Source organism: Phyllobates terribilis, unplaced genomic scaffold (assembly GCF_046119375.1).
Source record: "Phyllobates terribilis strain yellow unplaced genomic scaffold, ASM4611937v1 Scaffold_3__8_contigs__length_932513732, whole genome shotgun sequence".
Lineage (NCBI taxonomy): Eukaryota > Metazoa > Chordata > Amphibia > Anura > Dendrobatidae > Phyllobates > Phyllobates terribilis.
The window spans coordinates 907,131,642-907,156,184 of NW_027362763.1; the positions used below are offsets into that span (position 1 = coordinate 907,131,642).

Consider the following 24,543-nt stretch of genomic DNA (forward strand, 5'->3'; position numbering starts at 1 on the left):
GTACATCCTGACTCTGGCTCTGGTGTCGGGACGTAATCTTTCATTGCACGCACCTCAATGCTCAGTAGTGAACACTGCATGCGCATGCTCATGGAGCAAGAAGAAAATAATTGGACTGCGGCCATTAAAATAGACCTGCCGGCTCAAGTGCTGCATCCCCCAGGTATCTGCCTGGGAGCAGTTAAAAGGTCATAAAGGGCCATAAATGGCCCATGGGCCTGAGGTTCCCCACTCCTGATCTAAAAGTACACTCTATTAGTATTCTTGTAAAAAGGCATAATCTCTGCCTTATATTTGTCTGTGTCTAAAACAACCACTGCTCCCCCTTATCGGCTAACTTAATATATATATTTTTTTATTACTAAGGTCCAACAAAGCTCTCCTCTTCAATGGCATCATGTTTTGTTTATATCTCTGGTTTCTTCTACTTCTTAAAACATTGATATCCTTTTTAAAAAAAATCAATGTACGATTCTACAAAGTGATTACTAAATGGTGGCTGGAAGACTGGAGACGTCACGGAGATAGCGATCATGTGACCGCTCTCTTTGTGACGCTTATCGTGTTTGGGCTACGATTGGGCGTTTAGTGCGCATGCGCAGTCGGTGAAAGAGGGAGTGGAGGAGATCATGTGACCGCTATGGATGGTATATGTTATATGGGGCATGATTGGCTGGCTATGCGCTTATGCCTTGGGACATATAAAGGATAGAGGTTTGCTATAGGTTGTCTGGTAACTAAGGTGATGGGATGCCCGGAGTGGATTTGTCAACCTTGTTTGACCAGTCCAGGTGAAGCGGATTTTCATCTGGACTAGTTAAATATGAATGACCGGGTTTAGAGGGATTGGTGGATGGTAACCATGGGGATGATGCATTTCAGAGATTGGTGGCTTGGATTGTTATGGATTTGTAAATATGTGTTTTGTGTAGTAATATGTAGTACCCTGATGTGTAATATTCTATATGTACATGTTAATTGATGATAGTTCGGCCTTGTGCAGTGATTGGCCCTTTTGTGTAAACCACACTACACACTACATAAGGCCACCATGTTTGTTGGTTTGTATACTTGATAAAAACTCTTTTGAGTCGAAACGTTGTTGTGCTATACATGGCGGAATAAAAGACACCTTTATTTGACTATCACCCTGGAGAGGATGCTGTTTATCTTCTCTTTTGCTGTGATATCTCCAAGTAGGTTCCTTAGTAATTGGACGTGCGTGCCACCTGTCTCTGATGAACTTCCAATCTTGAGAATACCCTTTTAAATTTATAAACAAGCAATATTGGAAAGCATATTTCATAATGGCATCAATAATAGAAAATAATAATTCAGCCATTTGTCAAATATTAAAATATTTAATTTATTCCTATCAGTTTTCCCCTTCTTAGAAATTGAGCTCTAGTGGATGCTAGGCAGATGACAGGGTACAGACAGACAACCTTACAGGGTGTAAGCACTTGCCCTTGGCTCTTGTGAGGCCTTCTGGCTTAGAGGGCTATAGTATAGGTTGATGGCCCTTTCCATACAGTCAAGGAGAAATGAAGCTTAGAAAAAAAAAGACATTAGCCAACATTTACTAACCATTATTTAGTGTAAACTGCACCTTTTTGAGGCTGCAACAAAATTGTGCATTTTTTTATTTTTCTCCTTAATTAATTATTGATTAAAATGATAAGAAAAGGTGCAAAAGTGTTGCATAAATTTTTTTCAGACTGTTAGGCTTTGTTCACACTAGGCGTTCTTTCAGTATTTTTTTTCTGCAGCAAAACTTGATCTCTTGGCAGGAAAGAAGCAGCGTCAAAAATGCAGGTTTTAGTGCGTTTTTGGTGCGTTTTCAGGATCCCAAAGTTCAGCTTTGCTTCCACCATAGAAGCATGAACACAGGTTACCAATGGAAGACATATGTAACATAGTTTTTAAGGTTCAATGAAGACTAAGTCCATCTAGTTCAACCCATAGCCTAACATGTTGATCCAGAGGAAGGCAAAAAAAAAACATGTGGCAAACACTAAGCTCCACATTGGGGAAAAATTCCTTCCTGACTTGATACAACAATCAGACTAGTTCCCTGGATCAACGCCCTATCAAGTAATCTAATATATATAACCTGTAATATTATACTTTTCAAGAAAGGCATCCATGCCCTTCTTAAATTTTAGTAGTGAATCACTCATTACAACATCATGCGGCAAAGAGTTCTATGGTCTCACTGCTCTTACAGTAAAGAATCCGCGTCTGTGATTATGATTAAACCTTCTTTCCTCCAGATGTAGAAGATGCCCCCTTGTCCCTGTCTCAGGCCTCAGAGTAGAAAGATCAGTAGAAAGGTCTTTGTACTGTCCCCTTATATACAGTACAGACCAAAAGTTTGGACACACCTTCTCATTTAAAGATTTTTCTGTATTTTCATGACTTTGAAAATTGTACATTCACACTGAAGGCATCAAAACTATGAATTAACACATGTGGAATTATATACTTAACAAAAAAGTGTGAAACAACTGAAAATATGTCTTATATTCTAGGTTCTTCAAAGTAGCCACCTTTTGCTTTGATGACTGCTTTGCACACTCTTGGCATTCTCTTGATGAGCTTCAAGAGGTAGTCACCGGAAATGGTCTTCCAACAATCTTGAAGGAGTTCCCAGAGATGCTAAGCACTTGTTGGCCCTTTTGTCTTCACTCTGCGGTCCAGCTCACCCCAAACCATCTCAAATGGGTTCAGGTCTGGTGACTGTGGAGGCCAGGTCATCTGGCGTAGCACCCCATCACTCTCTTTCTTGGTCAAATAGCCCTTACACAGCCTGGAGGTGTGTTTGGGGTCATTGTCCTGTTGAAAAATAAATGATGGTCCAACTAAACGCAAACCGGATGGAATAGCATGCCGCTGCAAGATGCTGTGGTAGCCATGCTGGTTCAGTATGCCTTCAATTTTGAATAAATCCCCAACAGTGTCACCAGCAAAGCACCCCCACACCATCACACCTCCTCCTCCATGATTCACGGTGGGAACCAGGCATGTAGAGTCCATACGTTCACCTTTTCTGAATCGCACAAAGACACGGTGGTTGGAACCAAAGATCTCAAATTTGGACTCATCAAACCAAAGCACAGATTTCCACTGGTCTAATATCCATTCCTTGTGTTCTTTAGCCCAAACAAGTCTCTTCTGCTTGTTGCCTGTCCTTACCAGTGGTTTCCTAGTAGCTATTTTACCATGAAGGCCTGCTGCACAAAGTCTTCTCTTAACATTTGTTGTAGAGATGTGTCTGCTGCTAGAACTCTGTGTGGCATTGACCTGGTCTCTAATCTGAGCTGCTGTTAACCTGTGATTTCCGAGGCAGGTGACTCGGATAAACTTATCCTCAGAAGCAGAAGTGACTCTTGGTCTTCCTTTCCTGGGGCGGTCCTCATGTGAGCCATTTTCTTTGTAGTTCTTGATGGTTTTTGCAACTGCACTTGGGGACACATTCAAAGTTTGCCCAATTTTTCACACTGACTGACCTTCATTCCTTAAAGTAATGATGGCCACTCGTTTTTCTTTACTTAGCTGCTTTTTTCTTGCCATAATACAAATTCTAACAGTCTATTCAGTAGGACTATCAGCTGTGTATCCACCAGACTTCTGCACAACACAACTGATGGTCAAAACCCCATTTATAAGGCAAGAAATCCCACTTATTAAACCTGACAGGGCACACCTGTGAAGTGAAAACCATTTCCGGTGACTACCTCTTGAAGCTCATCAAGAGAATGCCAAGAGTGTGCAAAGCAGTCATCAAAGCAAAAGGTGGCTACTTTGAAGAACCTAGAATATAAGACATATTTTCAGTTGTTTCACACTTTTTTGTTAAGTATATAATTCCACATGTGTTAATTCATAGTTTTGATGCCTTCAGTGTGAATGTACAGTTTTCAAAGTCATGAAAATACAGAAAAATCTTTAAATGAGAAGGTGTGTCCAAACTTTTGGTCTGTACTGTACTTGTTCATAGTAATAAGATCACCCCTAAGCCTTTGTTTTTCCAAACTAAATAACCCCAAGTGTAATAACCTGTCTTGGTATTGCAGACCCCCCAGTCCTCTAATAACCTTGGTCTCTCTTCTCTGCACCCGCTCTAGTTCAGCTATGTCTTTCTTATACACCAGAGACCAGAACTGTACACAGTATTCTAAGTGTGGTCGCACTAGTGACTTGTATAGAGGTAAAATTATGTTCTCCTCATGAGCATCTATGCCTCTTTTAATGCATCCCATTATTTTATTTGCCTTTGCAGCAGCTGTCTGACACTGGCCACCAAACGTGGCCTTGTCGTCCACCAATACACCCAGGTCTTTTTCAGTTACAGTTCTGCCAGTGATTTACAATTAAGCATATAATTATACATTTTATTTCCTCTGCCCAAGTGCATTACCTTACATTTATCCCCATTAAAGCTCATTTGCCATTTATCAGCCCCATTGTTCTCATTTTATGTATCAACTTTTTGTGTGGAACCGTATCAAAAGCTTTTGAAAAGTCCATATACACAACATCCACTGCTTTTCCTTGGTCCAGTCCGGAACTTACCTCTTCATAAAAGCTAATCAGATTAGTTTGACAGGAACGGGTCCCTCGTAAACCCATGTTGATATTGGATCATGAGGTTATTTTTCTTCAGATACTCTAGTATAGCATCTCTTAGGAAACCCTCCAGGATTTTACCCACAGTAGAGGTTGAGCTTAGTGGTCTATAATTTCCAAGTTCGTTTTTTGTCCCCTTTTTGAATATTGGCACCACATTTGCTATACGCCAGTCCTGTGGTACAGACCCTGTTATTATGGAATCTTTAAAGATTCAAAATAATGGTCTATCTATGATGTTACTTAATTCCTGCAGTACTCACGGGTGTATCGCATCTGGGCCCGGGGATTTGTCAACTTTAGTGATTTTTAGATGCCGTCGTACTTCCTGCTGGGTTAAGCAAGTGACATTTAATGGAGAATTTTTGTCATCACTGATCATGTTTTCTGTCATGTGATTTTCTTGTGTAAATACTGTTGAAAAAAATTAGCATATTGACTTTTTCCTCATCCTCATCCACCATTTCACCCAGACTATTTTAAGGGGGGCAGCACTATAATTTTTTAGTTTTTTACTATTTATGTAGTTGAAAGAATATTTTGGGATTATTTTTACTTTCTCTGGCAATGAGTATCTCTGTCTCAATCTTTGCTGCCTTGATTTGGTTTTTACAGAATTTATTTAATTTTCTGTAATTATTTAATGCCTCATCACTACCTACTTGCTTTAGCTCTCTAAATGCTTTCTTTTTGTCACTTATTGCGCCCCTTACAGCTCTATTTAGCCATAGTGGTTTCCTCCTATTTCTAGCATATTGATTCCCATAGGGTATATATTGTGCACAAGTCCTATTCAGGATGCTAATTAATGTCTCCCATTTGCTTTGTGTAGTTTTATGTCTTAGGATATCGTCCCAGTTTATTGCACTAAGATCATCTCTCAACCGTTGGAAATTTGCCTTCCTGAAGTTTAGTGTCCTTGTAACCCCTCTACTACACATCTTATTAAAGGATACATGAAAATTTATTATTTTGTGATCACTATTACCCAAGTGACCCCCAACTCATATATTTGATATGTGGTCTGGCCTGTAGGTTAATATTAGGTCTAACAGTGCCCCCCATCTTGTTGGGTCCTGAACCAGTTGTGAAAGGTAATTGTCTCTCATAGTTGTCAAAAATCTATTACCTTTGCTTGAACTACAGGTTTCTGTTCCCCAATGTATTTCAGGGCAGTTAAAGTCCCCCATAAAAATGACTTCTCCTTGAGTCGCCGCTTCATCTATTTGCTTTATGAGGATATTCTCCGCTGCTTCCATTATTTTTGGAGACTTATAACACACCCCTATCAGTAATTTATTATTTTCTCCCCCTCCCCTTATCTCCATCCACAGGGACTCTATATTTTCATTAGATTCACATATATTCTCACACAAGATGGGTTTTAAGGATGATTTTACATATAAACACCCCCCCTTGCTTGCTTGTACGGTCATTTCTGAACAGACTATAGCCCTGTAAATTAACTGCCCAGTCATGGCTCTCGTCCAGTCATGTCTCAGATATCCTCACCATGTCATAACTATTTTCCAACAAAATAAATTCTAATTACTCCAAACCCCTGCTTTCTACACTAATTCCTGAGCCACTTATTTATCTCCCTAATCTCCCGTTGCCTTTCTGGCGTGGCACATGGTACAGGCAGTATTTCAGAGAATACCACCTTGGAGGTCCTTGTTTTAAGCTTGCAGCCTAATTCCCTGAAATCATCTTTAAGGACCTTCCACCTACCTCTAACTTTGTCATTTGTGCCAATGTGCACCATGACCGCTGGGTCCTCACCAGCCCCTCCCAGTAATATGTCAATCCGATCAGCGATGTGCCGGACTCGAGCGCCAGGAAGGCAGCACACTGTTCGACGATCCCTGTCTTTGTGACAGATTGCCATATCTGTTCCCCTAATAATTGAGTCCCCCACTACCAGCACCTGCATGGCCTGCCCTGCCCTCCTATTTCCCCTCTTACTGGAGCTGACACTCCTCCGGCTTTCAGAGGACATGCCTTGCTGCAGCAGTGCTACCCCTGTACCAACACCCCCCTAAACTGCCAACTTTGTAAACTTATTGGGGTGTGCCAGATCAGGACTAGCCTCCCTGGCACTCTTCCCTCTACCCCCCCCTTCTAACTGTCACCCAGCTAGCTGCCTCACTGTCCTGCAGCTCCCTACTACCACCCTCCCCCACATCTACCCCAGTGAGCAGCTGCTCTGTGAGCAGCAGACTCCTTTCCATATTGTCAATGGATCTCAGTGTTGCCAGCTGCTCATTTAGATCCAGTACCTGGGCTTCCAAACGCAGAAGGTGCACAGCAGTATGCACCAACGACCGGCAGTTCAAGGATTGCATACATCGGGCAAGATGTACACTGGATAGCATTGTCAATAATGGAGCTCATTTCCTAATGGGAATTGCACTAGACAGAAATGTTAAGTAAAAAGAAATGTCAAGAATTAATAAAATACAGACAGCAATTCAGTCCAAATTCCTCCCTTCCAAACTCCCTGAATCCAAGTCACTGAAAAACAAGTCACACACTTACTTCCGTTTGCAGTTACGCTTCGGTCACACTCAGGTTGTTCACACTCGCTAAGGAAGAAGATTTAAGAGTTTTTATTTTTTCCCCTTTAGCAGCAATCCAATCTACAGCTCAATGCACTTCCAAAAGACTAGATGCCCCAACCAGCTGCCCCTTATAAACCCTTAATTATGACCCCTCACCCTTAATTAACCCCTTGTGAGTATAGCTACACCTCAGGATTTAAGTGTAATGTAGTTAACCCTTAAATACACAGGTAGTAAAATAAGAAACTGTAAAACTGTAGTGAGAAAATAGGTTTTAAAAAGCCCAATAAAGCTAAACAGGTAGAAAAGCACTCAGCAGTTCACAATTCAACAACTCACAGCAATTCACACAGGTATTTTCTGCAGGATTCCCAATTACCTATTCACTGAAAAACAAGTCACACACTTACTTCCGTTTGCACTTACGCTCCGGTCACACTCAGCTCATTCACACTCGCTAAGGAAGAAGATTTAAAGAGTTTTTTTTTCCCTTTAGCAGCAATCCAACCTACAGCTCAATGCACTTCCAAAGGAAAATGTGAAACCATATTAACCAGAATTTCAAATGTAACAGTGGGGGGAGGTGAATTGTTCAGGAATAGTTTTTCTAAGACATTGGCAGTACATTCAGTTTGTAGGACACTATTTATTTTCACACTATAGTCTGCCATTCAGTTGCTCAGGCTTTGTCCAATAATACATCTCCCTGGGCCACAGGTATTGTTCAATCTCACACCTAGCTCAGTGAATGTTTACTGTGTACACATCACTAATTTAATTAAACTGTTCTAATGCAAACTGCCATCTCAGGTGACCAAGACATGATGTTATAATTACAAAAATAAATCAGTTTCACATACTGTTGTACTTGCTTTTTTCACTAAAAACGCAGCAAAACCTGATAGCTATGTTCACACTAGGCATGTTTTTAAGCGTTTTTCATTACCTATTACTTTCAATGGGTGAAAAATGCTGAAAGAAGTGACATGCTCTATTGTACAAAAAACATGCAAAGCACAAAATACTGATCAAACAAAAACCAAGGTGTGTGCATGAGATTTCTGGACTCTCATAGACTTTGCTGGTATTAATGACAACACTATTAGTGCACGCACAATAATAATGTTCATATGCCCACCATATTAATAGAAACCTTATACACATGACATATGAACTATGGTAACGTAAAATATAGCATTTATTAGAAAATTGGATAAAATACATATACAAAATACATATCTGGACAAAGGAAAAAGAACATACATAAAAAGGTCAGACTCAGGGGGAATACAAGCAGTATGTGGATCAATAAAACATCCCTGCACTGCCCTATTGCAAAGGTGCTGTGGATAGCTTAATATCAGCAAATCTATACCTCAAAGTGCAGTTAGTTATATGGAATTACTGCTTAGCGCAGAGAGAGAAAATATCAGACCAATATCTATATAAAGTGCTACGTGCCAATGCTCCATACTGATTATACTCTCAAAGCAACAGTATACATGTTATCTTATGGGAGATTATTGGTAAATATCTCTAACATCCCACCTATCAAAGTGAAAAAACCTTGCACAATATTGAGAAGTCCAATCAAGGCATGCAATAAGGATGTATAATGATAATTTGAGCTCACCCCTGTGTGCTGACCAGGTCCGACGCGCGTTTCGCCGCTGGCTTTGACGAGGATATCACTTTGCTGGTATTGTAAAAAACAGCTGAAAATTTGCATAAAAAATGCATAAAAAACGCTGAAAAAATACAATGTGTGAACATAGCCTTAGAGATTTCAAATTACACCAGCTTATTTAAAAGGCATATGGCTTATAATAAATTAAGGGCAAAATTACCATCTGTCATTCTAATCCCAAATGGACTGGCTTAAAATAATGATATATATATATTAATAATAAACATGGGACTTATAGGTTATGTTGGTACGCTGCCAAAAATGTTAGTGAGGATGTGGTAATTAAAATAAGTACCTTTTATTTAGGATCAAAATCACAAACCGGTTTTCGGCTTCGGACCAGAGCCCTCATCAGATATATTTGTATCTTTCCCGGTTCCTTGGTGTACCACGGATACTGTCTGGTGCTGCGCCTCACTGCCTACTAGTGTTGAGCCACCCCCGTAGTGTTCGGGTTCGGTTCGGTTCGTCGAACACCGGGATGTTCGAGGAACTGTTCGTCGAACTGTTCGTCGAACACCTTAGAACACCGTCGAACACCGTTAAAACCAATGGCAGGCAAACAAAAACACATAGAAACACATAGAAAACACCTGCAAAGGTGTCCAAAAGCTGACAAACTGCTCAGAAGACACTCTCTTTAAAAAAGCCGGCCGGCAAATTCAGCAGCGGCATACACCGGTACCTGACAATTTAGACAAGAAGGAATAGAGCATCACACATAGATTAGATAGATAGAAACATGTCAGTCACACATATAAGAAGCACAGTGACAGTGTTGGTTACTGCACTTGTCATTTAGTGTAAAGGATTTATTAAAAAAAATATTAGTGTTTTCATGCACCGTCTCTTTAAAAAAGCCGGCCGGCAATTCAGCATCTGTACCCGACAATTTAGAACAGAAAGAATAGAGCTTCACACATAGATTAGATAGATAGAAACATGTCAGTCACATATATAATAAGTACAGTGATAGTGTTGCTTACTGTACTTGTCATTTAGTGTAAAGGATTTATTTTAAAAAATAATAGTGTTTTCATGCACTGTCTCTTTAAAAAAGCCGGCCGGCAATTCAGCAGCGGTACCCGACAATTTAGAACAGAAAGATTGAGCATCACACATAGATTAGATAGATAGAAACATGTCAGTCACATATATATGAAGTACAGTGATAGTGTTGGTTACTGTACTTGTCATTTAGTATTAAAATAAAGGATTTATTATTAAAAAAATTGGCGTGGGGTTCCCCTTAATTTTAGGCTCTAGCGGAGGTTAAGCAGACGGCTGGGGCAGATGTTTGAAGCCTGGGAAGGGGGTAATACCCACGGAGCTTCCCAGGCTACTAATATCAGCCCCCAGCTGAATACATAGCCTTTACTAGCTATTAAAATGGGGGACCCCCCCAAAAAAATGACGTGGGGTCCCCCCTAATTTAATAGCTAGCAAAGGCTAGGCAGACAGCTGGGGGCTGATATTAATAGCCCAGGAAGGGAGCCATGAATATTGGCCCCCTCCCAGGCTAGAAACACCAGCCGTCAGCCGCCCCAGAAATGGCGCATTCATAGGATGCGCCAATTCTGGCACTTAGCCTCGCTCTTCCACGCTGCCCTGGTGCGGTGGCAGGGGGTAATAGGGTTGGGGTTGATGTCAGCTTATAATGCCAGCTGACATCAAGCCCAGGTTAGTAATGGAGAGGCGTCTATAAGACACCCCCATTACTAACCCCATAGTCAAAGTTAAAAAAAACACAAACACCCAGAATAAAGTCCTTTAATTGAAATAAAGACACAATCCTTTATTGTTCTAAATTAAACCATACTTACCATCACGCCCATTCCAGCTGAAGCCAACGATCTCCTGCAATAAAAGAAAAATAATAAAGCAACCTCATCCTTACCTTTCCATGGTTCCCACGACAGCTTCAGCTCTGCTACATCGAGATGACAGGCTGGACCGCAGCAGAACGCTGCCATCCAGCCTGTCATCCCGCAGACACTGAGAAGCGCAGGCTTGCTTGCGCTGCTCAGCGTCTTTCTGTGACGACATCCAGATGAGCCGAGTTCATGTCCAATGAACTCGGCTCACCTCATGCACGTCACTGACAGCGTGGGAAAATTCTCATGCTGAAGCGCTGATTGCAGGAGAATTTTCCCACGCTGTCAGTGACGTGCAGGAGGTGAGCTGAGTTCATTGGACATGAGCTCACCTCATGCACATCACTGACAGCGTGGGAGAATTCTCCTGCACTCAGCACTTCAGCGTGAGAATTTTCCCACGCTGTCAGTGACGTGCATGAGGTGAGCCGAGTTCATTGGACATGACCTCGGCTCATCTGGATGCCGTCACAGCGAGACAGTGAGGAGCGCAAGCATGCCTGCGCTTCTCAGTGTCTGCGGGATGACAGACTGGATGGCAGCGTTCTGCTGCGGTCCAGCCAGTCATCTCGATGTAGCAGAGCTGAAGCTGTCGTGGGAACCATGGAAAGGTAAGGATGAGGTTGGTTTATTATTTTTCTTTTATTGCAGGAGATCGTTGGCTTTAGCTGGAATGGGTGTGATGGTAAGTATGGTTTAATTTAGAACAATAAAGAATTGTGTCTTTATTTCAATTAAAGGACTTTATTCTGGGTGTTGTGTTTTTTTTAAATACTTTACTAGAAATTCATGGCGGTCATGTCTAATACTGGCGTGACCCCATGAATTTTGGGCTTGGGGCTAGCTGATAATACCAAGCTGGCCCTAACCCCTTTATTACCCAGTGAGCCACCGCACCAGGGCCCTGGATGAGTTGGGTACAGCGCCAGAAGATGGCGCTTCTATGAACGCGCCATTTTCCGGGGTGGCTGCGGACTGCAATTTGTAGCGGGGGGGGGCCCAGAAAGCTTGGGCCTCCCTGCGCTGCAGATTCCAGCCCCCAGCTGCCTAGTTGTACCTGGCTGGACACAAAAATAGGGCGAAGCCCCACGTATTTTTTTTTTAATTATTTCATGAAATTCATGAAATAATTAAGAAAAAAAGGCCTTCCCTATATTGTTGTGTCCGGCCAGGTACAAATAGGCAGCTGGTGGTTGGGGGCAGCCCGTTCCTGCCTGCTGTACCTGGCTGGACACAAATATAGTGCGAAGCCCCACTTCAGTTTTTTTTAATTATTTCATGAAATTCATGAAATAATTAAGAAAAAAAGGGCTTCCCTATATTGTTGTGTCCGGCCAGGTACAAATAGGCAGCTGGTGGATGGGGGCAGCCCGTTCCTGCCTGCTGTACCTGGCTGGACACAAATATAGTGCGAAGCCCCACTTCAATTTTTTTAAATTATTTCAGGAAATTCATGAAATAATTTTAAAAAAATTGACGTGGGGCTTCGCACTATATTTGTGTCCAGCCAGGTACAGCAGGCAGGAACGGGCTGCCCCCAACCACCGGCTGCCTATTTGTACCTGGCCGGACACAACAATATAGGGAAGCCCTTTTTTTCTTAATTATTTCATGAAATAATTTAAAGAAAATTGACGTGGGGCTTCGCCCTGTTTTTGTGTCCAGCCAGGTACAACTAGGCAGCTGGGGGCTGGAATCCGCAGCGCAGGGAGGCCCAAGCTTTCTGGGCCACCCCCGCTGCAAATTGCAGTCCGCAGCCACCCCGGAAAATGGCGCGTTCATAGAAGCGCCATCTTCTGGCGCTGTACCCAACTCATCCAGGGCCCTGATGCGGTGGCTCACTGGGTAATAAAGGGGTTAGGGCCAGCTTGGCATTATCAGCTGGCCCTAAGCCCGAAATTCATGGGGTCACGCCAATATTAGACATGACCACCATGAATTTCTAGTAAAGTATTTAAAAAAAACACAACACCCAGAAAAAAGTCCTTTAATTGAAATAAACACACAATTCTTTATTGTTCTAAATTAAACCATACTTACCATCACGCCCATTCCAGCTGAAGCCAACGATCTCCTGAAATAAAAGAAAAATAATAAAGCAACATCATCCTTACCTTTCCATGGTTCCCATGACAGCTTCAGCTCTGCTACATCGAGATGACAGGCTGGACCGCAGCAGAACGCTGCCATCCAGCCTGTCATCCCGCAGACACTGAGAAGCGCAGGCTTGCTTGCGCTCCACAGTGTCTCTCTGTGAGGGCATCCAGATGAGCCGAGTTAATGTCCAATGAACTCGGCTCACCTCATGCACGTCACTGACAGCGTGGGAAAATTCTCCTGCACTCAGCGCTTCAGCGTGGGAGAATTCTCACACTGAAGCGCTGAGTGCAGGAGAATTCTCCCACGCTGTCAGTGACATGCAGGAGGTGAGCTGAGTTCATTGGACATGAGCTCACCTTATGCACGTCACTGACAGCGTGGGAAAATTCTCCTGCACTCAGCGCTTCAGCTGGGAGAATTCTCACGCTGAAGCGCTGAGTGCAGGAGAATTCTCCCACGCTGTCAGTGACGTGCAGGAGGTGAGCTGAGTTCATTGGACATGAGCTCACCTTATGCACGTCACTGACAGCGTGGGAGAATTCTCCTGCACTCACCGCTTCAGCGTGAGAATTTTCCCACGCTGTCAGTGACGTGCATGAGGTGAGCCAAGTTCATTGGACATGAACTCGGCTCATCTGGATGTCGTCACAGAGAGACGCTGAGCAGCGCAAGCAAGCCTGCGCTTCTCAGTGTCTGCGGGATGACAGGCTGGATGGCAGCGTTCTGCTGCGGTCCAGCCTGTCATCTCGATGTAGCAGAGCTGAAGCTGTCGTGGGAACCATGGAAAGGTAAGGATGAGGTTGCTTTATTATTTTTCTTTTATTGCAGGAGATCGTTGGCTTCAGCTGGAATGGGCGTGACGGTAAGTATGGTTTAATTTAGAACAATAAAGGATTGTGTCTTTATTTCAATTAAAGGACTTTATTCTGGGTGTTTGTGTTTTTTTTAACTTTGACTATGGGGTTAGTAATGGGGGTGTCTTATAGACGCCTCTCCATTACTAACCTGGGCTTGATGTCAGCTGGCATTATAAGCTGACATCAACCCCAACCCTATTACCCCCTGCCACCGCACCAGGGCAGCGTGGAAGAGCGAGGCTAAGTGCCAGAATTGGCGCATCCTATGAATGCGCCATTTCTGGGGCGGCTGACGGCTGGTGTTTCTAGCCTGGGAGGGGGCCAATATTCATGGCTCCCTTCCTGGGCTATTAATATCAGCCCCCAGCTGTCTGCCTAGCCTTTGCTAGCTATTAAATTAGGGGGGACCCCACGTCATTTTTTTTGGGGGGTCCCCCATTTTAATAGCTAGTAAAGGCTATGTATTCAGCTGGGGGCTGATATTAGTAGCCTGGGAAGCTCCGTGGGTATTACCCCCTTCCCAGGCTTCAAACATCTGCCCCAGCCGTCTGCTTAACCTCCGCTAGAGCCTATAATTAAGGGGAACCCCACGCCAATTTTTTTAATAATAAATCCTTTATTTTAATACTAAATGACAAGTACAGTAACCAACACTATCACTGTACTTCATATATATGTGACTGACATGTTTCTATCTATCTAATCTATGTGTGAAGCTCTATTCTGTCTGTTATAAATTGTCGGGTACCGCTGCTGAATTGCCGGCCGGCTTTTTTAAAGAGACGGTGCATGAAAACACTATTATTTTTTTTGATAAATCCTTTACGCTAAATGACAAGTACAGTAAGCAACACTGTCACTGTACTTCGTATATATGTGGCTGACATGTTTCTATCTATCTAATCTATGTGTGAAGCTCTATTCTGTCTGTTATAAATTGTCGGGTACCGCTGCTGAATTGCCGGCCGGCTTTTTTAAAGAGACGGTGCATGAAAACACTATTATTTTTTTTGATAAATCCTTTACGCTAAATGACAAGTACAGTAAGCAGCACTTTCACTGTACTTCGTATATATGTGGCTGACATGTTTATATCTATCTAATCTATGTGTGAAGCTCTATTCTTTCGGTTCTAAATTGTCGGGTACCGGTGTATGCCGCTGCTGAATTGCCGGCTTTTCATGTTTCACTGTTGGCACTGTTCCCATCGATTTGGGCAATCACTGTAATGCCACAACCACCATGGCTGTGGCATTACAGTGAGTGGCAGACAATCCCTGCATGATTGGTGCTCTAAATAGCGCCAGACATGCAGGACACGCTTTTGGTGCACAAACAGTTATCGAACATAACCTCGAACAGCCGAATTTTTTGCAAATCGTTCGGGTTCGTCGAACAACTCGAACACCGCCCAAAACAGCTCGAATTTGAGATTGGCGAACAGTTCTAGTCGAACACCGCTCATCTCTACTGCCTACACTCCAAGTGCTACAACCCTGCATCACTGGAAACAACAAGATATTTTAATGCCACCATCCTCATCTAATATAGTTATGGGTGTCAGATGCTGTAGATAGAACCTATACTTCAACTGCACAATGATGAGGTATAGGTATCTGACTATACAAATTTTTTGTACAGTGATGTGATCATATATCCTGGATAAAATGGTTAAAGGGAACATGCCAGGTTCCATTACGGTTTAGAGCCCATTTCTGAATTACAATAATGTGTTTATAGTTATATATATATGCAAATATTTATGCAAAATTAAGTTATAAATCACTGATCATTATATACCCAAAAAGTAAAACCAATCCAGTGAGGCAGTTATTCATCAAGATCAGTTGGACCTCAGTAGCTGCTGTCACCCCACTCCTGGGCCTGATTGACAGCTCCCGCACTGTTGCATTTTAGCCTCCCTCCGATCTTTACTATTGCCCAGGCAGTTTGCATGCCTCATGGCATTTTTGTTTCCCTATCACACCTCTATTTCTGTAAAAAAAAGAAATGTGTCAAAGACTGAGTCCCTTTCGAATGACAAGTTAAATGACTTCTGGGGTTGCAACAGATTGGACTGGGAGCTTCACTTGGGACCGGAGACTAAGGAAGCCACAGCTATTCACTCTTCTACCTTTGTACAGGAATCTGGACTTCACGGCATGTGTTAACTGTACACAACCTCAGAGTAGTTTCCACTCGCAATGATGGAATCCAAGACATTGAGCCAAGATGAAGTTCCATGGAGTGGTTAGGCAAATGTAAGAGAGTAGAGAAGCTGCCCCCATGCCACCTTGAAGATCCCATGATAATATAATGCATTGCTATGTTTAACATGTTGTGTTATCTATCCTCTACCCAGCAACAGTGAGTTAGCAGCAGACAGGGTTAACAGTTGGAGATCATCCCAGGATGGGAGGAGTTATGTGTGCACAGCAGAGGCAGTTTCCAGTTATTAATCAGATAGAGACAGTAATTGGGAAGTAACAGACCTATGGTCTAGCTGCTTGCAGACTTGCATTGAAACAGTATTGTGTATGTGAAGAGGAGGACCACTATATATTGGATAGTACATCCTGAAGGAAAGCAATGCATAAGTGCAGCAGGATTCCAGATTTTAGGGAGGGGTGTAGTGAAGATAATGGGATGGACAAGGTCCTTAGCCCAGGTCAGAAGGCCTAATTAAAGGGATGGAATATCACTTAGGTAAGCAGCAGGACAAAGTACTTAGCTCAGACTGGGAGGCTTAATTACAGGGACTAAATATTGCTTAGAGGAGTGGTAGGTCAGAAGGCCTAAAGAGGACTAATCTGAAGGAAGGATTCCTTATCTAAGGCAAATGGATCTTAAGCAAACAATTATCTACACTAGAGAGGGGTTAAGCCTCCGTCTCACATAGCGATATCACTAGCGAGATCGCTGCTGAGTCAAGGTTTTGGTGACGCAACAGCGACCTCACCAGCGATGTCGCTATGTGTGACACTTTGCAACGATCAGGCCCCTGCTGTGAGGTCGCTGATCGCTGCAAAGTGTCCTGGACCATTTTTTGGTCGTTGGCCTCCTGCTGGCCGGCACACATCGCTGTGTGTGACCAGCGGGACCAACGATCAGGCTGGTATCCATGGTAAACATCGGGTTACTAGGGGCACGCGCGCACTTAGTAACCCGCTGTTTACCATGGATACCACTCTGCTACGGTGCGCGGGAGGTTACTGCTCACCTTAGCAGAGTCGTAACCATGATAAACAGCGGGTTACTAAGTGCGCGTATGCCCCTAGTAACCCGATGTTTATCATGGATACGACTCTGCTAAGGTGAACGGTAACCTCCCGCGCACGGTAGCAGAGTGGTATCCATGGTAAACAGCGGGTTACTAGGGGCACACGCGCACTTAGTAACCCGATGTTTATCATGGTTACGAGCCTGCTCCTGCTTCAGCAGCAGGCTGGTAACCAGGAGCAGGACATCGTGGAACGATTCTTTCCACGATATCGCTGCTCCCCTGATCGCTGGTGAGCCTGCCTGTTTGACAGCTCACCAGCGATGTATTAGCGACGCAGCAATGATCCCTGACAGGTCATATCGTTGTCGGAATCGCTGCTGCATCGCTTAGTGTGACGGGGCCTTTAGAGCCATACTGGGACTCGAGTTCTCCTACGGAGAGCTGAAGATGCAGTGGCACAACAAGGAGCATGTGACCCTTTTCTAATGGACTTTGAGAATAATAGTGAGGAGTCATACCGATGTACCTCAGCCAGTGGGTTCCTCACAAATCAACTGGGAGTTAAGACTTGCTGGGAGGGATCGTAGCGACACACTTCAACCCATATGGTTTTACAGAGGAAGATAGAGCTTCCCATAATGGTTTATTGGACTGTTGTAAAATGTAATGGAAATAATCTATTGCCATGTGTAACCATAAAGTTCCTGCCTCTGGACTGTGCAAAATAAGCATTCATGATGTGTTGTGCCTGCTATACTTATCATTAAGTTGCTGTTTAGTAAAAAGTTTATTTTTGGATTTTGGTCTCCCTTATTCATCTCTATCTCATCTGGCCTTAGTGTATTGCTAAGGTAACAGCAGCTTACAGACCCAATTTTCCTGTAGCATGGCAGGGTGTGGATAATGCTCACCTCGCCCACGACTACTGCCAATGCCCATGTTACACAAGCCAGTGTCAGGGCAGGCAATCTTTACTCCATATGGTAGTCAATCAGAAGATCAGGATTACTCAAACAAACACATTTGCACAGGTAGGAATCAAAGAACCTAACTGCTCAGGCAAAGAGGGGTATGAAGGCTGCCTTAAGGTATCCTGGGTTAATTGAGCACTGGTTGGGATTGATGGTGATGTTCACACAACTGAACCAGTAGAGCCAGAGGAGACTTGGAATGTGGAGAAAGCCAACAGATTGGGGACCAGCAAGAGCAGCTGCTATGGCAGTAGCAACCAATATCTCAGTCTTGCTTATCCTATCTCTGTTCCTGCACATTCCTCTTTTACAAATTCTATTATAATTATGGGTTTGCTTCAGTTTGCAGTTTACAGCTGTGTAGGCAATCATCTGTGAGCCAAACATAGGAGCAGCAGCAGCATACATCACAGCCCTGAACTCCATAATTAGACTAACATTTTGTAACAACCTCTGTCCCTAAATGAGCAGGACCAGATCCAAGATGGCTTATTAGAGAGTGAACTAGATTTATTTACATAGGAATACATGATTCACTTGAGTGTTAGGTGTTTTTTTTTCGGTGTCATATTCTGTTGGAACACTGTATTTAGGATGTGGCTAGGAAGTTACTTGCTGGTAATAATGGGGTAAAGTAATTTATAATTTTATTTTTAATAACACTGCAGAATAATTTCAGATTAACCAAATCTTTTTTTTTACATCCATAGTACATTTTAGAAAACGTCAAATTTTAGATTTTAGTGGCCCTTCAAGTTAGCTGAGGTCTGCAGGATATCAGAGCTAAAAAAACATAACACTGCCAAAAAGTTACAAAATTGGACTAATTAAATAAATGACATCACCTCTAAACATGATAACAAAAATAGCTCTGAATATGTTTTCTTAGAGGCACATGCTTTATAAAAACAGACTTTTATAGCTTTTCATGTGGTGCATAAAAGTGGTACGAGTCACAGTATTTTCCTGGCCTTTTATCTATTTATATATGTCTTAATTTCCTGTACATTCATATGATTAGAAAAGTTCTGAAAAAAGGCAACATAGAAAAATATTTGTATATGCATAAATTCATTTTTATCTCATCCTTTAAATTCACATTTCCCCTAATTTCAAGCACTTAACAACTTTTCTGTCTAAAAGGGAATTATAGCATGGATCATCCTTTATCCATCTTCCTGATGCATAAAAAAATGTCAGAACTACAAGGAGACTTCCACAGAGAACACAGTAGTGGATGATGTTACTTCATATTAACACATGTTTATGTGCTATTCAGCCATACAATGGAATTATGAAACAGCACTCTTGCAGTATAATACGCTTCATGTGAATTTTATTAACCCTTCACATTCAAATCCATTAATCTCTTCTAGTAAAAGTACATTTCTTTTTTTTTTATCTATTGTATGTGAAGTGGTCAGGGTAAAAAAATGCATCCACATATTTTTAGATTTAAGCTACCCATAAATAAACAGTATACTGTGTGCACAATTATTAGGCAATTAGTATTTTTGAAGGGACAAGTTGCTTATTTTCTGAGGGACAAGTTGTATTTTTGAAGGACACCATTCATTTTATCATGTGATATACTGGAAAGTGGAAAAAAAAGTGTGTCGAAAAAGTGCAGTTCCACAATTGTTTTTCAGGTTTTTTTTATATACCATGTTGACTATATGGTAAAACTGACCAGGAAATATGATTCTCCAGGTCAGTACGGGTCATGAAAAAAAATTCGGAAATTTGTAAGAAAAAAATTTCCTCCATTTTCCGAGACCTGTAGAGTTTCCATTTTTCCGATCGCTTGTGCTATACATAGCATTGCTAAAGCAGAAATAATGGTCTCTTATGAAAGTTGGCCATTGGCCGGCGTTTACAGGAGGATCGTAATAACAGGCATGGGAGTCGTCAGCAGACTCCGGCTGTCATGACAACCCATCGGCGCCCCTCGATCACTTGACAATGGCGCCGATGGGCATGGTCAACGACGCCCTTCCAGCTGGCACGTGTTAAATCCCACTGTCAGTGATTGACAGCAGGATTTAACTGGTAAATAGCCGCATGCAGAGCACTGCTCCACCCACGGCTGTTAAAGCCACATGATGGCTGATTAAATCAGTCATCATGTGTGGGGGGAAAAATGTGGACTCTGCGTGTGAGCCCACATGAAAGGCAGGGACACAACCCTTTCTGTAAATATATGTTAAAGACTGTGAAGGGGTTAAGAAAGTAAAAATTGAGTTTTTGTCTTTCTTAGGAGACTATCTATATATGCCTAACTATTGGGCAAATATTAGTGTGCAGAATTATTATACAACTAACTGAAAAGCATACATTTTCCGATCTCCATTGTTTATTTCATCTGTTAAAGTGATAATAATAACCAAACAATTCAAAATGTACAAAAATAAATTTTTAACATTTAAAAAAAAATTATCAATGATCAATACAGCCACCCTTCTTTTCGATAACAGTCATAAGCCGTCCATCCATTGAGTAGATCAATTTCTTAATCTGTAGACGATCAACTTTTTAGACAGCATCAACCACACCATCCCAGACACTGTTCAGAGAGCTGTACTGTTTTCCTTCACTGTAAATTTCCAGTTTAAGAAGAGCTCACAAGTTCTCAATAGGGCTTAGGTCAGGTGAGGAAGAGGCCTTGTCCTTATTCTTTCATCTTTAAGGCCTTTTTTGTCTACACTCCCTGACAGAAGTTATGTCGCTTATCCATGTTATGTAAATAAAAGCTTATAACCTGACGTTAAATTCATCCATTGGTTTTATAAATTACTCTTTTGAAAGCTGAGACCCTCCCAAATTTGGTTTAGGTAAAGAAAATAAATTGGCAGCAATGCTGAAATATTGATCATTTAATGAACACAGAATGGTCAGATTTTGGCAAGACAAAAGTTTTGTCACCTGGTAATATAATGCACCCAATCCTAGTTTACATCCTCACCAGTGCTCAGTAAATGATCGGTTAATTAGTGGGTGTGTATAAAAAGAAACTCAGCACCCCAGACCTTCACTTAAACTGCAACTTGAGCTCTGACGACATGCCAAAAATCCACCCTGCGACCAAAGCCTTGATTATCAAGAGGCTGAAGACCAGAGCCACTGCAGAAGCTGGCATCTTTAATGTGTCTCAGCGTCAAGTACAAAGAATTAAAAGAAGATTTGAAGAGACTGGAGATGTGTTTGACAAGCCCAGGTCCGGCAGACCCCGCAAGACAACTGCTCAGGAGGAACGTTTGTTGGTTAGAAAATCCAAAGCAAGCCCCTCTTCCACTGCAGCAGAGCTCCAACAGGCCTGGTCACCTCAAGTCCCTGTGTCAACTAGAACAGTTTGTAGGATTCTGTCTCGAAATGGCCTCCATGGTCGAATCAGTGCCCAGAAGCCAGCACTAAACAAAAGGCAAATAAAAAACAGTGTGGCATTTGCAAAGTCCCACAGCCTGCTAAACAGATGGATGCTGGAAAAGAGGCAGAAGGTGAATTTCTCTGATGAATCTTCAGTAGAATTACACCACAGCCGCTGCAAATACTGCAGGAGACCTACTGGAGCCCGTATGGATCCAAAAAACAGTTAAATTTGGTGGTGGAAAGATCATGGTCTTGGGTTACATTCAGTATGGGAGTGTGTGAAACATTTGCAAGGTGGAAGGCAATATCAATAGCCTAAAATATCAAGAAGTATTAGCTACCTCTTACATTCCAAATCATAAAAGGGATCAAATTCTGCAGCAGGATGGTGCTCCATCTCATGCATCCATCTCTATAACAAAGTTCCTCCAGGCAAAAAAGATCAAGGTGCTCAAGGACTGGCCAGCTCAGTCACCGGACATGAACATCATTGAGCATGTTTGGGGTAGGATGAAAGAAGAAGCTTGGAAGACAAAACCAAAGAATCTAGATGAACTATGGGAGGCATGTAAGACTGCATTCTTTGCTATTCCTGATGACTTCATTAATAAATTGTATGAATCATTGTTGAACCGCATGGATGCAGTCCTTCAAGCTCATGGAAGTCACACAAAATATTAAATATGACTCTAATAGCACCACAACTTCATTCACCAATGTTATGCAACATATATTTGTATTTTAAGATAATTATTTGTTTGAATATCACATTACTTTCTGTGGACGACAAAACTTTTGTCTTGACAAAATCTGACCATTCTGTGTTCATTAAATGATCAATATTTCAGCATTGATGCCAACTTATTTTCTTAACCTATACCAAATTTGAGAGGGTTTCAGCTTTCAAAAGAGTAAGTTATAAAACCAATGGATGAATTTAACGTCAGGTTATAAGCTTTTATTTACATAACATGGATAAGCGACATAACTTCTGTCAGGGAGTGTAGTCAAGCAGTGGAGTACCTAGAGGCATGTGATGGAACATTGCACTGCATTAACATCATGGTTTTCTTTACAGATGCAGACTTTTTCCTTTACTACTGATTGAAAAAATTGTCTTAAAAAAAATGGCCGTAGGTTTTGGTGAGTTGATTTTGAGTCCATCTTTAACTCCAAAAGGTCCAACTAGCTCATCTTTAATAATGCCATATAAACAGGGGCATGGCAATACCCAACCTCCACCTTGCTGAGTCAGAGTGGAGGTCTGTGCCCATTACTGATCCAGCCATGAGATACGGCCCCCACATAACCCAACTCAGTATGATGTCCTCACAGCGCCTAACACAATATGATGTCCGCAACAGCCCAAAAAGGCAGTATGAGGGACCTAAGTCACAATCTGATTTCCCCCCCCCCACAGGCAGTATGAGGCCCCCAAAAGCTCCACAAAAGGCAGTATGAGGGCCTGCACACACAAGATAATGTCCCCCACAGGCAGTACGAGGGCCCCCATAGCTCCCCACATAATATCATGTTCCTCATAGCACCAACACACAGTATGAGGGCCCACACACAGTATGATTTCCCACACAGCCTCCATGAAGGCACCCATAGCCTCACTTACATTATGAGGATCCCCACACACAATATGATGCCTCCCACAGCCCCCAAGAGGGCCCCCACATGCCCCCACATCATGAGGGCCTACACACACTGTGATGTCCCCACAGACAATATTAGGGGACCCCAGTTTGAGGTCCCCACTGCTCCCACCACAGTGTTAGGACCTCCACACACAGTTTGATGGCCTTGCATTTCCATACACACAGTATGAGACCACCCCAAGGCATCATATCCCTCGCAAGTATTAACAATAAAAATACAGACTACTCACCTTCTGCTGTTCCTCCGATGTCTGCTCCAGTCAGAGCACTGTATAGATTGAGGTTTTTTCCACATAGGAGGCTTGATCTAATGACATCATCGCGCCGGCTGTCCAAATCATTCTTAAATACACAGGCAGAATGGTGCAGCAGTGAGCTAATTGCTCCATACAGCACCACTCTGTTCAACAGTGTCTGCATCCTATGGATGCAGAACCACTTGTAATTGCAATAACAGGTGGGGGTGTTGAGCGAGGAGGGGTGACACTCTGCACCTGTCTCTCTCAGCTCATGGGCCCCATATGTGCCGTGTGGTCTGCCGCTATGAACGGTACGCGCTGTCTTTCTGTCTAGTGGAAAGCAGATCCAAGCTTCTGTCAGCACACCTGGTTCTGAACAGTAAGGTTTTCTAAAATATGAATAGAAAAGTAGAGAACAGATTACCAATATCAAGTATAGGCTAAGGTCGGCTTCACTTGTCTGTGAAACATGGACCTTTCTCGCACAGGCTTAAAGAAGCAATTCGTACATGTTTAGAGACATGGCGATCAGGCCGGGTTTTCTATGCAAAAATTATATCCATTCTTGTTGACTAAATCTGCCAATTTATATTACAAAGATATTATTTAAAATTTTAATATTTACCTTATTATCCTAATCACAAGCAAACATAAAGAAAATGGTGTGAAATGCCCATCCACCCTTAGATATGATAGGATGGCATACATCACACATTGCTTTATGTGAAATATCGAGCACATGACAGAGCTGGATTTTTAGCATAAATGCAAATTAAGCGCTGGCTTGGAAAACTATAAGCATGAATGCAAATAATAAGCAGTAAATGACTGGTTCTTATATGATAAGGCAGAAACACATCCTTCTTTTGTGTCACTGGGACATACAGGAATGATGTCATAAACCACATCAAGTTGCTAGCCACTGAAGGCTGCAAAACATCCCGTGAAGTGAAGCTAAGCAAGAAACACATTGTGCCGTCTGTCTCGAAAGGGGGAAGAAAAAGCCTACTTTGAAAGTCAAAATTGTGCTGCTTAGCCGGCTGATAAAGGCCTCTCTCATGACCTTACTTCACCCTTTCTTCAGCCGGCAAAACATGAACCTTAAGAAGCAATCTCTTGCGGCTTGCACATTTTTATTACTTTAGGTAAAGTGAGTAAATTTGATTCCTTCTTTTATTTTTCCTTAGGTTTTACTTTAAAATCAATAAGCACCTGTCTTTCTAATATATAGCACTATAAAGCTGGTATTAGTCACATTCCTATCATCCAGACATTACATTTCTAAAGAGACTTTAAAAAAAATGCTGAAAACAGTAAATTGCTATCTCTTCAACTGAACAACCTATATATTCCAAGTGGCATAACCTTAAGA

At 42.3% G+C, this 24,543-nt stretch overlaps 1 protein-coding gene across 16 annotated transcripts in view; it reads right to left on the reverse strand.

The window, feature by feature from the left end:
* Positions 1–24,543, reverse strand: part of LOC141257787 (uncharacterized) — a 1,010,546-nt gene that overhangs the window by 324,567 nt on the left and 661,436 nt on the right. The window contains exon 6 of one of the 16 annotated variants that reach the window (XR_012318104.1): positions 8,887–8,905. The exons of the other annotated variants lie outside the window; for them this stretch is intronic. The gene's annotated coding sequence lies outside the window, so the exon portion shown is untranslated. Of the gene's footprint in view, positions 1–8,886; positions 8,906–24,543 lie in introns of those variants that run through there. 16 annotated transcript variants of the gene reach the window in all.